We start from the raw sequence: 14,936 nt of genomic DNA, 5'->3' as shown, positions 1-14,936 counted from the left end.
GCCAAGTGCCAGGTCCTGTACTTTGGTCACAACAACCCCAGGGAATTCTACAGGCTTGGGGAGGAAAGGCTGGAAACCTGCCAGGCAGAATAGGACCTGGGGGTGTTGGTCCACATCCAGCTGAGTATGAGCCAGCAGTGTGCCCAGGTGGCCAAGAATGGCATCAGCATCCTGGAATAGTGTGGCCAGCAGAAGGGAAGTGATGGTGTCTTTGTACTCGGCACTGAGGATATTGCACCTCAAGTACTGTGTTCAGTTCTGGGCCCCTCATGAGAACGACATTGAGCTGCTGGAGTGAGTTCAGAGAAGAGCAACCAAGCTGTTGAAGGATCTGGAGAACCAATCCTGTGAGGAGCAGCTGAGGGAATTGGGAAAGTTTAGTTTGGAGAAGAGGATGCTGAGAGACTTTATCATTCACTACAACTACCTGAAAGGAGACTGCAGGGAGGTGGGTGTTGGCCTCATCTCTCAAGTAAATAATGATAGGACCAGAAGAAAAGGCCTGAAGTTGCACCAGGGGAAATATCTACTAGATATGAGGAAGCATCTCTTTACTGAGATAATAGTTAGGCACTATAACAGGCTGCCCAGGGAGGTGGTGGAGGCTCTTACAAGTCTGAGATATAATGACTGTTCTAGACTTACAGTTCAACAGACCAGATACCCACGATTATTTAAGTATAAAGTATTTAACAACTGTGCAGATGAGGCACTTCAGGACATGCTTTTGAAGGCATGGTGATAGAGATATTTATTTTCCTGGGGACGGGAGGGAAGAGATGTTGACAGTTGGATGTGGTGATCTTATAGGTCTTTTCCAACTGTGACAAATTCATGTGATTTTACGTGATTTTATCATCTACAGTAGGCTATCATCTACTCAGTAGGCTCAAGGGGTCTTTTCCTGGCTGCTTCTCCACGTCCCCCACTGGGTCTCTCTAGGACCTCATAAAGTGCCTTCATAAATTCTCCACACTCCATATACCAATTCACTCCTTGTGCCAGCCCAGGATTATTTTACCAGCTCTGTATTAGTGCTCAGCACCATCTGCATCAGAACAGCTTTCTAGCTTGTGTTCTATGAGATGGAACTCTGGAATACTTCCTGCAGGTTTTTGCTGGTCTGTTATCAAATTCTCCTTTCTGTTTTTTCTACTTAAGTTTTGGACCATCACTAACACAAGTCAGCACTGCAATGCAACACCCATAAATGATGTAAAACAAGCACAGCTACCAAACACTGCAGCTGAAAGCTTTCCTCCTGAGCAACAAAAATTAATTAGGAACTGAAAGAAAATGAGCTCTCTGAACAACCAGACAGGTCCTCTTGAATAATAATAATAATCTGAAAAAAAAACCTTCAAAACACCTAATAAGATAACATACAGCAGAACCTACACCTATGTTCCACTAGGTTCAAAACAGTAAACAAAAACGTTTTCATATTCTTAAATTGAAATTGAAAATTAAATCGAACAGATGCTGGTTTTTATCTACCAGAAAGATCAAAACATTTTTTTCTGTTAGCTCATATCAACAAAGAACATGTTGATTAAATTGCAAGGTATGTTCCTCCATTAACTTAAAACTTCTGAAATTCTGAAGCAATCTTAAAGTCTATTTGCTATTATGGATAATACTGTTATGACATAATAAATATGATAGGATTTTACTAGACGTTTACAATGACTATTTTAAAAATCAGTAACTGTGTTGTGCTTTGATTTTCCGTGTAGTAAATGAGAAGTAAAATGTTCAGAGATCATAACTAAACAGATAGAATTACAGAGTGGTAGGGATTGGAAGAGATCTCTGAGGACATACGATTAGAAGTACCTTGAAGAGTAAATGTGCAGCTAGTCATGAGTTTTACAGACTGCAAGCAACAATTGCATCAGATTTTCTCCCTCAAATGTTGCAAAAGAATACAATTTTTATTATTTTTTGCAAACAGAATACAAGAGAGAAGTAGGGGGAAAAAAACCCAGTTACCTCCTCCCCCAGCTAAATGCAAAGATGGTGAAAACTGGCTGCAGAACATAAGAGACACAAAGCAAGGAGAACAGCCAGACCTCTTTCAGTTCTTCACTCAGCCAGACAGGCTCCCTATACTTCATTTAATGGGCTCATTACTGTAACCCGAGTCTACTTTTTGTGCCTGTCTAATTTCCTAGTGAGGCTCAGCTGCTGTTCAGCAAATGGATACAGGCTAGGGGTGATCAGTAAAACTGATCAAGTTATAGTCATATGGAGACAAAATTCCTTTCTGCAAACATCCTGAAAATGGAAAATTGCATCAGGATGTTCTTCAAAAGGGTCACCTGTCATGATGAATATGACCTGTCAGGTTCACCTGCAGTATATTACTGAATTTTCACATGTATCAGAAAAAAAAGCTGCTTACTCATGATGCTCATTAAAAAGCCATGGAAGCAAAATAAGCCTGTAAAGTAGTGATCAGAGTTCAAGACCAATTAATCCTTCTCGTTCAGCAGCCTAAAACGCAGTGCTATGTTTCTGTAAGAGATTTTGAGACTGTCAATAACACTGGCAAATTTTAGTATCTGCTTCCCAATGAGCATGAAAAAATGAGGAGAGAAAATTCTTGACATAATGATGGGCAATCACAGGAGATAATGACCAAAGTATACAGTAAGAAAAACTATTAAGTAAGAAAAAGTAACAAAGTTACAAGTGAGAAAAATTCCCATGATAAAGACTTGGTAACCTACTTCCAGTTTAAAGTTCTTTTCACAGTAATGAGACATTTTGGGGGGACACTAATTCCATTGTGCTACATGCAATAGAGACAATAAAAGCTTTACTTTCTAAATATTTTAATCTGCTAAAAAAATAAATAAATTTAAAAAAAGCCAGAAACAAACACAACCCTACAAAAAGCCCCCAGCCCCTAAAAAAAACCACCCCCAAAACCCACCAAAACAAACAAACAAAAAAACCCACCAGCCAACCAACCAAACCCAAAAAAAACAACAAACAAAAAAATTCTCTGTTTCACAAATGATCTGTCAGGGTTTTTTTTCTGTAAACAATGTTAATTCACTTAGTCTTTATCAGACATTTTCAGACATTCATGTGGTCATAAACCAGAATAATGAAACCTCAGGGCACATTTGGCTGAATTACAAGCCACATTTCTGAAATACTTGCCCTCCATCCCCCCTTTTTTTTTTCTTGGCTTTCCATTTTACCTGGCTCTATATCGTGAGAGAGGTCTGCATTAAAATTTACCTGACAGTACATCAGCTTGCAAGAATAAAGGAATCCTTTCTCCACTTGCCCAAAACTATACAAAATACACACCACTGAAGACTCTAAAGGACAGCTGGAAACAAATCTCATGTTTTCACATACTTTTCTTACGTACTCTATTTTGAAAAATTACTCATGCTCTCAATGGTATAAACAACAATTATGGACAACAAAAAATTAACTAGATTAGATTAAGTTATTCTAAAACAGGACCCCCAAATTAATGCTATCCTTGTACCTTCAGAGGACATGATGAACAAATAAACAGATATGACAGTTTACTCTAAAAGAAAACAATCCGCTGAATGAAAAAGGAAAACTGAAATAGTAATTCAGCGTCATAATTATTTTCTTTCCTCAAAAGATGTTTTTCCCTCCACATAGTTTCAAAATCAAGACTGCACTGTCTGATATCAACTGCCAGCTGATATGAGTAAGAGGCAGCAGTAAAATACTGAACTGTAGAGATATGCTGAAATATTGTCAGTTATTAATAAAGCATTACTACTGATAATAATCAAATCAATTAGAGATATACATTCTGCAACCAATTTATGAATCAGATTCCAGTTTAATGAAAGTCATCACTATATGCAATGAGAAGCAATTTTCAGCAATTAAGTATAAAAGATTCTTGAAGATCAATGAGACAAGAATCAATTTCTGTGTGGTCTTCCATGAAAACCTGTAGACAAATATAAATGTAATGTTCTGGTGCAATGCACTCTACTGGTCATTGACAACAGATAAAGAATTAATATGTTTTTTTTTTTCACCTTATGCTATTATGATAGATAGCCATAATTTCCCAAATATACTTAAGAACTCAATGATTAAGACTAAGACAGTTGTTAAACTGTCAAACTAAGTTGACAGTTTTACTCACCTAGCTTTTGATAAATTCTGAAATACTCCAATTGTTTGCAATTATTGTGTCAGCTGCATGACTGAAAAAAATAACCTGCCAAATCCAAACTGTATTATAAAGTGATTTCACTTAGAAGAAAACACAAATGTATGGATACAGACCTATCCAAAAGTCACAGAACCATCTACTGGCTTGGGATCACCCTTTTCCCCTGCCTTGAATCCAGAGATTCACAACCCTTCTGCCCAAGCCCAGCTATGATTTGGTGTGGTTTTACAAGTCAGGCTGGATGGGGCTCTGAGCAACCTGATCCCATGAAAGATGTCCCTGCCTGATGGCAAGACAGTCTGTCTGTCCCTGACTGAAAGATGTCCCCGTCTCCAATATAGAGATACACATCCTTTTGATCATTACAGGCCCCCACTTGCACACATGAAAGCACTTCATAGAGTCCTACTTTATTAATACAGTGTGATGAGCACAGGAAATATCCAAGTTGATCTCCCTGATAGCTATCAGTGCTTGTTCATTATAAAATTCAGAGCTATTAGAACTTCTGCAAATAACTCCTGTTAATCACTTACTTTGCAGTACAGAGCACAAGATGAATACAGGCAACCTACAGAGAGATCTTTGAAAATACACCTACAGCAAAAGTTTCTAAAAGTAGTCAAAAGCATATAGGACACAGACACTCCCTCAGTTCTTCCAACTCAGATTTGAAAAAGAAGGCTGTATCACCACGTGGATTCAAAACCAGACAAACTAGATGAATGTAAAATGATATTCCAGACAAAGGATTACTAGAAAGATGACAGGTAGCTCATTCCATAATACTGGATTAAATTCATTCTTCGTGCAATTTTGTCATTTTAAGGGAGGCTCTGGAATCAACCTAGGGCAAATATGCAATTGAAGGAAGGGGTTTAGCTGTTAAACCTGGAGTAAGTGTGGAGTAAAACAAGCCATTTCAGAGCTCTTTTTTCCAGCATTTGAAGGAATGAGAAGGGCATGAGAGGCCATATCTCCTCCCCAGTCCCTACATCAAAGGTTAAAGAACAGAGGGCAAACTGTATAAAAACAGAACCTCTTGGATGGAGTCAAACATTAAATTTAAAGGAAACTATTAGAAATCATAAGTTTTCTTCATGTTAAAATATCCTTAAAATAAATACTTACATTATAAACAGCTTTTAAAAACTCATTGTGAAGATATCAAACACACATTTTAGAAGGTTCAGCAGCACAGCATCTGACATCATGCTTCTTGACATAAAAATAGTGTACCGTTGGCTAATGCTTGCTGTGCTATCACTGCTTAACTCATATGCACATTTATAACTTTTGTATGAGAAGAAAATAAATGGTGCTGAATTCTTAGTGAGATGTGCCAAAACTGAACCCCAAGCTTCTCTGTTGCCCCAGTGGATTGAAGACATCTTTTTAGATGGCCATGTAATATTAGAAAACAAAACCAAACACAAGCAACTAAAAGACAACAAAGTGTAATTTGGTACGTGGACTAATCTATTGTTCCTTGATGCAGGCACACAACTTCTCTTAATACACACACAACATTATATAGTTCCCTAGAAACAAGGGAGCCTTTCCCCTGAAATGCTGCCTTGCTGCAGAAAGCAGCAACAATATTCCACAGCCACAACAGAACTCAAACATAATTCGAAGACATTCATAGAAAACATTTCATTTAAAAAAGCACTATATACAGTGCAGCAGTTAGTATTTTTTTTTTACCTAGTTCGCCACCCTTTTCTTTTTCAGGAAAAATAAAAAAGGAGCTGTTTCAGACCAGACCACCAGAGTCACTGCACTTCATCAGCACTGTGTAATGACACTCGGCTTCAAAACCTTCCATGTTCCTTCCTTCCTTCCTTCCCTGCCATACAGTAGGAATACATAATTTAATCAAGTAGTCATCAGGAGAGGGGAATAGCTGATTAGTCTGTGCCTGCATTCCTTCTTCCTCACTTCCTTGCATCTCCTAGAGCTCCAGATGACACGGAAGTGTATATCTTTCTTTTTATCTGTACATTTTATAGCTTAGCCAAAAAGCACCTCTATGAGCTTAAGAAAAAAAACCACAACTGCTGAGTATCTCCAAATTAATGCACAGCTTTCTAAAATTAAAAGCGAGTCAAGAATCAGCATAAGCAGGTTGTTACAATTTTTGGAAAAGGTTCAGAAATTTCACATTGCATAAGAAACTAAAAGACTGTTCCTCAACAAAATGATGAGATAATTGGTTGGCATATTCATGCAGTACTATTTAATTTTAAAGTAACTCCTATCACTTATCACCTTAAAGTTGTCTTTTTTTTTTTTTTTTTTTTTTTTTTTTTTTTTTTTTTTTTTTTTTTTTTTTTTCAGATTAACAGAAACACTCTCTTACCCTCTGCAGTCCTGTAAATTATTAGGTAATTGTTGGAATAGAATGGGCCACTGGTCCATATGGCCTTGTATCCAACTATCCAACTGAAGTAAATCAACAGAAATTAAGAAAAGCATAATGCAGCAGAAAGTGCACAATTTACAACAGCCTAGAAAAGCAGCCTCTGGGAAATTTTTGGAATCCATGAAAGAAGAAGATGGAAAAGCATGTACCTACAATGTTTTCTGCCCCTTCTTTTCCCAAGAGGTAAAAACTTCCATAAAGCAAGTGTCTGAAGACTTTGTCATGAACTGAATCAACTTTCTAGAGCAGAAAATGAGAGACACACTTAGCTTTGTAGTGCCTCACCACTAAAGTCCATTTCAAGCTTTTGAACTTTTCTGAACTACCATCTCAGCTACATTGGTGTGCATGTTTAATGAGAACAGTATGTTTTTTATTTAGGATTCTCTTTAACCCTAAATAGAAAACCATTGTGATTATTTAGAAATAAAAGAAATGCAAATACTTTTCCTAACAAGTGCAGATCACTCCAAATTAAACCTCTGTTCACTTAGTACAGCAAAGTCTCTGTATATTCCTTTTCGTCATCCATGAAGTAGAACATCATCACTGCACTGAAGAAAAGAACTCTATTTGAATTCAATGAAAGGACGAAGACACAGCAAGATGAAAGTAAAATATGCCTCTGGGGACTGGAGGATGGAAGGAGAGTGAAGGAGAGAGAGACAAAATAAGTGATCATGGCTATTTGGTGTTCCAGACAAATGGGCTCTTCTTTCATTCAATTTATTAAATCTAATTAACAAAACAATCTTTTTAAGCCACAGAAACTGCTACAAAAGGTCATTAAATATCATATCTGAAACATCATTAAGTATTAACCACAATCTGCACCCTCAAAATCTGCACATCTGCACCCTCAAAGCCTTAACTCATGTCTTCTCTGTGCCAGTCTTCATCTTACAAAAAAAGAAATGAAAATTGATACATCATTTGAAGGACATACAATAGATTTAAGTCTTTAAGATTATAAAGCTAAAGAACTGTAATGATTCTAATTATTTTTACTTACTGATATCATCGAATCACAGAACAACCTAGGTTGGAAGGGACCTAAGAGACCATCAACTCTAAACCTCCGTGCCATGGGCAGGGATGCCTCTCATCTAGACAAAGATTCTCAAGGCCTCATCCAGCCTGGCCTTGAATACCTCCAAGGAGGGGGCATCCACACCTTTTCCAAGCAGTCTGTTCCTGAGTCTCACCACCCTCATACTAAAAAACTTCTTCCCTTATATCCAGTCTAAATATATTCTCCTTCAGTTTAAATCCATTTCCCTTGTCCTATGTATTCTTTAAAGGTCCTCAAAGGCATCACTTTAATGCTGAAATACCTTTTCCCACCTAAAGCTGAGGGTCATGATATGGATCAAATTAGTAACTTGAGAGTAACTAAGGATCTATTTTTGTAAAAAAAGCTACATCTTTAACATGGAAAAACATAGAAAATCCTTCTGAAAAATAGGTAACATAGCATTCTAACAGAAGAAGAATCTTCTGAGAACTAGCATCTATTATTGATTCCAAAAGTAAGTTAATTAACATTATTTTTAATAAATGTGGCATTAAATATGGAGCTAAAGTTATCCAATGCAATAGTCCACTTTTTCATGTATATTATATCCTTCATGCACAGGATACAGAAAGATATAGGCTGCATTAATTATTCTGAATCCAACAGTGACAGGTCTGATTGCAGGCAGAGGTCAAGTACATGCTCTAAAACAGACCATGAGATCAGAAGTTCGACACAATCGATCACCACCACTGCTTTTGTGTAAAGCTGGAGTCCAAGTCCCAGGACAGAAGTACAGTAAGAGAAAAGGAATGTTTCTGTATTTTTACTGAGATAGGAGAAAAAATAGATTACACTATGAAAATAAGTGTCTCCAACCCAATAAGTGGCTCTATTCCTGGATGAGCTCCCTCTGTGCTGAACCTGAGGCCTCTGTTTTAAATAAAGATCTTTCAGGTTTTGATGGATTAGTAAGGAAAGCAGTCACCTCCATGACACCCTTAAAATAAGATTACTCCAAATACCAAGTTCCCTCATCCCCACTCCTCTTTCTATCGATTTAACTAAACAGTGTCTCTACATCCTCCCTTCTTCAGTATCACCTCACTTTTTTTAGAGACCCACTCCCTCCTTCCACTTTCCTCAGCTGGCCTGCATGTATTCAAAGACAACACTAGAAGTACTCTATCTGGGAATTTCAGTTCCTGAATAATGACCCTCTCCTTCCCTCACCAGCTATCTAGTTAGGAAAAATACTTTTAAAGCATCCTGTGCACCAGATACAAAAAATCACTAAAATGAAGCAAATCAGAATTTTTTTCAACAAAATGCTGCAAAGCCATTATAAATACCTTGTAGCTACACAATATACTTCAGCTGTTTTCCTCTGAAGTAACAATTTATTTGGCTATACATATTAAAACTGAAGGCACTGCATATCTTCAAACCATTACATTTATTTCAAATGACTTAGAGGTTTTCAGCTTGCTGGAAGAGGAGCATTCCCAGATATAATTAGGAGGGAGATACAAGAGCTGAGCAAGCACAGAAAAACACACGACTTGCTGGCCATCCATCACCTCAATGCTGAGGAAGTGTGCAGCTTCCAGGCAGCAGGCACCAGAGAACTCACTTACAGATTTAAGGCAAAGAAGCAAAAGTCCCTACTAGGTGGCAGAACTCCAAAATAAACATTTCCTTGTTGGCTGCCCAGCTGCTCAGAAGGCACATTTTTCACTATTATAAATTATTTGCATGCTAGCTGATCAAGCCAGATGGCCAAGACACATCCCCACATTAATTATGCTATTAGGTACTAGAAACAAAAAGCTCCTTCCTGGCTGGTATCTGATCAAAAAATCAAAGATTTCCTTTACACATGCAGTTAACCTGCCAGCACCACTGCTGTAGTGGTGTCTAACCTGGGAGGGAAATCACCATGGGGGCAGAGGCAGCAGTAGGAGAGTTGGTCAGAACAGAAAGGTGAAGACACAAGGGTGGCTGGCCTAATGGTAAGACATAATGAAGTCTGAAACAGTCAAGAATTACAACCTAAAGAAAAGACAGGGAGCAAACAGAAGGGGAGGATGCAACCTTTTTATAATGTCCAATAGCCCATCACCAAATTTAGAACTCATTTATACACAGTAAAAATACTTGGACAAAACAATTCTCAAGGATGTTGTAAATTTTCCAAGACATACATTCAGGAGACCTGGAGATATATTAGGGAACACAGTAGGATTTCAAATTGCAAACTTAAGGCACAGAAGTTTGTGCCATACCCAAGTCAACAACATTGTAGAAAGGTAATTCTGTATTTATAACAGTACGGTGAAGTACCAACACCTTAAAATGAAATCAAAATGTATTTCAAGATTGTGTTTGTGATACAGTTATTTTGATTCTGTCTCTTCTCACTGTATTATCTGCTCATTTTCATAGCAGGATAACCTGCCCAGATACAAAGCCAAGCAGTGAGTCAGATGCAAAGGGCTTGCCTTGCTTTTTCCAGGAACTCAGGCAGCACGACTTGGCAGCCTCTCAGGAGTACCCACACACAGACCAAACTGCCAGAGACAACCTGCCTGCTGCTCCTTTGGGTGCAGCATGAATGGCATCAGATCTCTGTGCCCTGGCAAAGCCCTGGTCCCCCTGCCACCCCAGCACTGCCAGCCCTGGGTGCAAGGAAGAGCTGCTAGAGAGCATGTGCTGCAGCCAGTCTGCAGAACCTGGCAATGATGCAGGGGCACAGCTGGACCCTCTATGTCTCTCAGCTATTCAGGCTACTATGTCTAGGATATAGGAATTTTAAACCAGAATTTTAAGTCCAAAAGTTCAGGATAGCATTGGTAATAATTTTATAAGTGCATCATGCAAGAAAGATACCAATTCCAGCTAAAATAAAACCAAACTACATTTATATGTCAACAACCTCATCAGCAGAATAACACAAGAGATCAACTCATGTTGATACATGAGACAGCCTCTGTCACTAATGTCACTGAAGTGCATATTCTCAGATACTTGCTGTTGTTTTTCCCTTACTTAACTTGCTGAACTCCAGACAAGAAAATGTCATGATAAGAAACTCCTTTGAAAGAATGAGTCTAATCTTGACAGAATTTCTATGGAAATAACTGTATTCAACTTACCTGCTCACATGTGAAAACATATTCAGATTCCGATGTGTTTTTTGTTTTGTTTTTCCGGAAACATTTGCATGTAAGATGGTTTAATTTTTCTTTTAAACTTCTGTTCTGCTTATGAATTTCTACAGTGAAGTTCTTTCAAGACTTTAAGAAAACTATTTATAATCAACTTACTACATCGCACAGAAAAATGCAACCTATATTTAGAAATGTGAGAAAGGATTTATCTCCTATCTGGAAATCAACTCGTTAACAGTGACAAAAACCTTAACAAGAGGAACATGACAATTAATGGGAAATCTCTCCTGATAAAAGACCAATGTGTTTGTTTACAACCACTTCAACCAGGCCAACCACTCAACATTGAGAATGACTCAACTCTCTCTAAGGAACATGACATCTGTGATTATAATTGATAAGCAAATTGTTATCCTGGCTAAATTAATTTCAACATGAGGAAAAACTCTTTTTGAAGATTAAATTACACCAGCTTTGTATCCATGTGTTCTGGTTTGTATGAACATATTCAGTCCCAAAGGACATGCTGCAGAAGACATGCAACTTAATGTCCCCAGAAAAAAAAAAAAAATTAAATTAGGACACATGCTTAAAAGCTTGAACGCAGGGACAATATGTTTCCTTGGACTGGAATAAGGTCTTCTACAAGCTGTCACTGTTTATTAGTATTGAGTATGCATGAACAATAAATTTATTTGCTGATATGAAGAAATTCAAAGTATTTATCCTTTCAACATCACCACAAAGCTTCCCTTTCTGCCTCAAATATGAGAAATGATATTTTAAATAAAATATTGAAAGCAAACTGTCCATACCAATATTATACTGCTGGTAATAAAATCTGAGATTAACCGATCAATTTAACAGCCCAGGAAGCTCTTCACAGCTCATACTATTTCTCTACATTTTGCGTTTCTTTTAATTTCTAACTTTAAAATCAGCAATCTATTTTACTCATTTCTATGTGTTGAACTTCAACTGCAAAAACTACAAATTTAAAACAATGTTCTAAATATGAAAAGGGCAATGACTGCTCTTCTGTCTTTTCAGAGTAACATTGAAGTATCTATCAGTTCCTAAAGCTCATGTAAAACTTGTGTTTTCATCAAGTATGTGTTGACTGTCTTCATTTAGCCCAAAACTGGCACCAAACTGAAGCAATTTCCTCTCTCACCTGATGACTCCTCCTCAGACAAGACAAATCAGGAAGAGAAGACAAAGCCAGTGGGCTGAAATATACATGGATTTAATGAAAACAGCAAAACTAATATAAACAACATGAAGTCCACAAGCTTATACTCAGCCCTGACCTCTGTTAACAGCAGAAGAAGCAAAAAACTGAGAGAATCCCCAAAAAACAGAACACCCCACCCTCAGCACATCTGCCCTTTTATAATGAGCATGAGGTGAGCTGAGTGGGACCCACCTGTGGGTCAGGCAGGGGCAGCTGCCCCAGCTGAACCTCCCACTTGATTTGGAGCTGCTAATGGCCTGTCCTCTATGGCAGGCCTATGATCCTGACCCAGTGACTAAATACATCTTTAGGAGACCATTTAAAAACCCCAATATTTCAAAAAGATATGTAAGAAAGAAGAAAAAAAAAAAAAAACAAAAAACAAAAAAAAAAAAAAAAAAACCAAAAACAAAAAAAACCACCAAAACCTACTACACTTCTACAAAATGCATTTTCTTAAAATCCACTTCACATGTTCTAGTTAACAAGATTAAACTATCCTCTTGAACCCTAAGCAGACAGGTGACAGGGCTGGTGTGGGTAAAATGACATGAAGCCCTTGGGCTGGCTGATGGCCAAACTGGCCCTTGTCAAATCTTGCCACACCCTGTGCACACCTCGATGTCCCCAACCCTCCCAATGCAATGCACACTGTAGAGCTCTGCCTTCCCACCCTGACACACCCTTTCAAAACCATTAGGATCAGCCAAAGAGCTGCTGTGCTTCTCACAGCAAGATCACAGCCACATACAGGATGGACTCTTCCTATTTGCCTGCAACAGCTGCGTTGGCAAACAACAATGCAGCAACTGATCAGATTCTAATAAAAAGGAGATTTTCAGTCTGCATGGAAACTAGAAGATACTTACATGCACAACTGATGTCAAAATGGCAGTGCTGGAAATGTCTTTCATTCCATATAAAATTCACACCTTCCTAGTGATGTGGTGCTATACATCAAAAAGTAAGCATGTCAGTATGGTAACTCATCTTACGAAATACTAAGGGATTTTTTAGGGCTTGTTGCTAACTCCCATACATGTATTAGCACTAAAACAAGTCCAACAGGGGAAAAAAATTCCCTTCTACTATTTAGTTTTGGTTTTTGCATCTTACACAAATTACAAGTCTTTTTAATATACTCTAGAAATAAAGAGACATTTTGATAACAAGGATACATTATACAGATTGGAGTCCTCACGATAAACTGCAAATTCTGTATTTACGTAAGGGAAACATGTAATGAAAATAATTTTCTTCATGAAAACATTCCCACTGCATGGCTTTTCATAAATCAACCATGTATTTTTGCATAAGGGTTGCACTTACCATTCATTTCCCTACCAAGATTTTTCTGAGGTTGAAATAGTACCACTCCTGGAAAGCAGCAAGTGCACTTTTCTAAATGACTGCTTTTTGTATAAAAGTCATCGCAAATAGACAAATAAATAACTTTTCTCTACCCATCGAGCAAAATGGGATGGCAGAAATATAGTACTAAGATAGCAAGGCACATAAGCACGATTAATGCATCAGGGTTTTATTTTCAGTACAATTACCTAGCAGAAAAGGCTGCCCCAGATGAGAACACACTGTTCTTCCTCGCTTTTCCTGTTGCGCTCTCTCCTCTGTGTGTCTCATCCATCTTTCTACAGATGTGGTCACCACTGCTTAGCAACCAAGAGGACATGATGGCAGAGAGGAATATCCTCCATCTGGAGCTCACTCTGCTCCACCTCCACGTCTGCAAACTCTTTCAGAGCAAATTACAAATACCTTTTCTTTGTTGACTCAGATATACCAAGTGGGACCTCAGAGATAGTATGGTGCGAGACAAATTTTCTTTCCACCGTGAGTGTATGGAGGTGAATTTAACAAGCTGGAGACAGAAGAACCTGCGACTCGTTGGTGAAACTGCTCCCCAAAGGGTAACAAAAAAAGCAGATACCCCGGTGATTGATAAGAGACAAGGGAATCAACCGAATACACCTCCAACTTTTATTCAGTGCTCCAGCCGTCCTCAAGGGCGAGCCCAGGCGAGGAGGGAGCAGAGGCTCTCGCGAGCGGCAGCCAAGAGCAAAGTGCGAGCGAACGCCGCACGCCAGAGAGGGAAGGAAAATACTCACTGCTGCCATGCCACAGCTCCGTGCTCTCTGCGCGCTGCAGAAACGGAGACCGGCTCCTTTGCCGCCGCTCCTCCGCCGCTCCGCTCCGCTCCCGCTCCGCGCTGCAGCCGCCGCCCCCCGGGAGCCCCGCCCGGCCCCGCCGGGGAAGCGGCCGCTCCCGCCGCAGCAGCAGCGCCCCCTAGCGGAGCCGGTGGGGCAGGCGGAGCCGGAGGGCGCGGACGGCCCGTGGCGCAGTCCGCCGCGGAGAGGCCGGTGCCGGTGCCCTGGGGCGGGAGCTCCCGGACGTGAGTGCGGAATCGCAGCAGCGCGCAGGGATCCCCGCGGGAGGCGGCACACTCGGTGATTCCGGTGCTGGCGGCGTGGAAACTTCCCGGCTGGACAGCGCCTTTCCTCCGGGCAGCCGCCACGCTGCCGCCCGCCACTCAGCGCCGGGACCGCGCTGCTCCTGCGAGTCCCACGGGGAACCTGAGCGGGGACGCGACAGCCCCGGGGCGCTGCGAGAAGGGGGCGGCCGGCGCCGGGTGGAGACGGCAGCCCCGAGGGGCGCTGGCAGCGGGGGCACAGCCGGGGCGGGGGCAGCTCTGCTGCCGTGCGGGTGCGGGACGGGGCTCACGGTCCCTGCCCAGCGCTGCCGTCTGTTTTGCGGGCGCAGGACGCGTCTCTTCCGTAAGCGGGCGAGGGCTGCGGCGTGTAAGCTCACCGACAAGTAGTAGCTCCCAGCCGTTCTCTTTCGTTGTTCGTTCATGTCCCATGGTAAATGGGTTTCCAAGTGGAAGT

At 40.1% G+C, this 14,936-nt stretch overlaps 1 protein-coding gene across 1 annotated transcript in view; it reads right to left on the bottom strand.

Moving 5' to 3' along the window:
* The window catches only part of LOC139797724 (sodium channel protein type 2 subunit alpha-like), a 70,221-nt gene extending 55,940 nt beyond the window's left edge, over window positions 1-14,281 (bottom strand). Inside the window, exon 1 of the mRNA XM_071747459.1 lies at window positions 14,160-14,281. The gene's annotated coding sequence lies outside the window, so the exon portion shown is untranslated. The remainder of the gene's footprint in view (window positions 1-14,159) is intronic.
* Window positions 14,282-14,936: the final 655 nt, after the last annotated feature.

Source organism: Heliangelus exortis, chromosome 6 (assembly GCF_036169615.1).
Source record: "Heliangelus exortis chromosome 6, bHelExo1.hap1, whole genome shotgun sequence".
NCBI classification, from domain to species: domain Eukaryota; kingdom Metazoa; phylum Chordata; class Aves; order Apodiformes; family Trochilidae; genus Heliangelus; species Heliangelus exortis.
The sequence above is the reverse complement of the archived record's forward strand: the minus strand, read 5'-3'. Positions and strand labels throughout refer to the sequence as shown.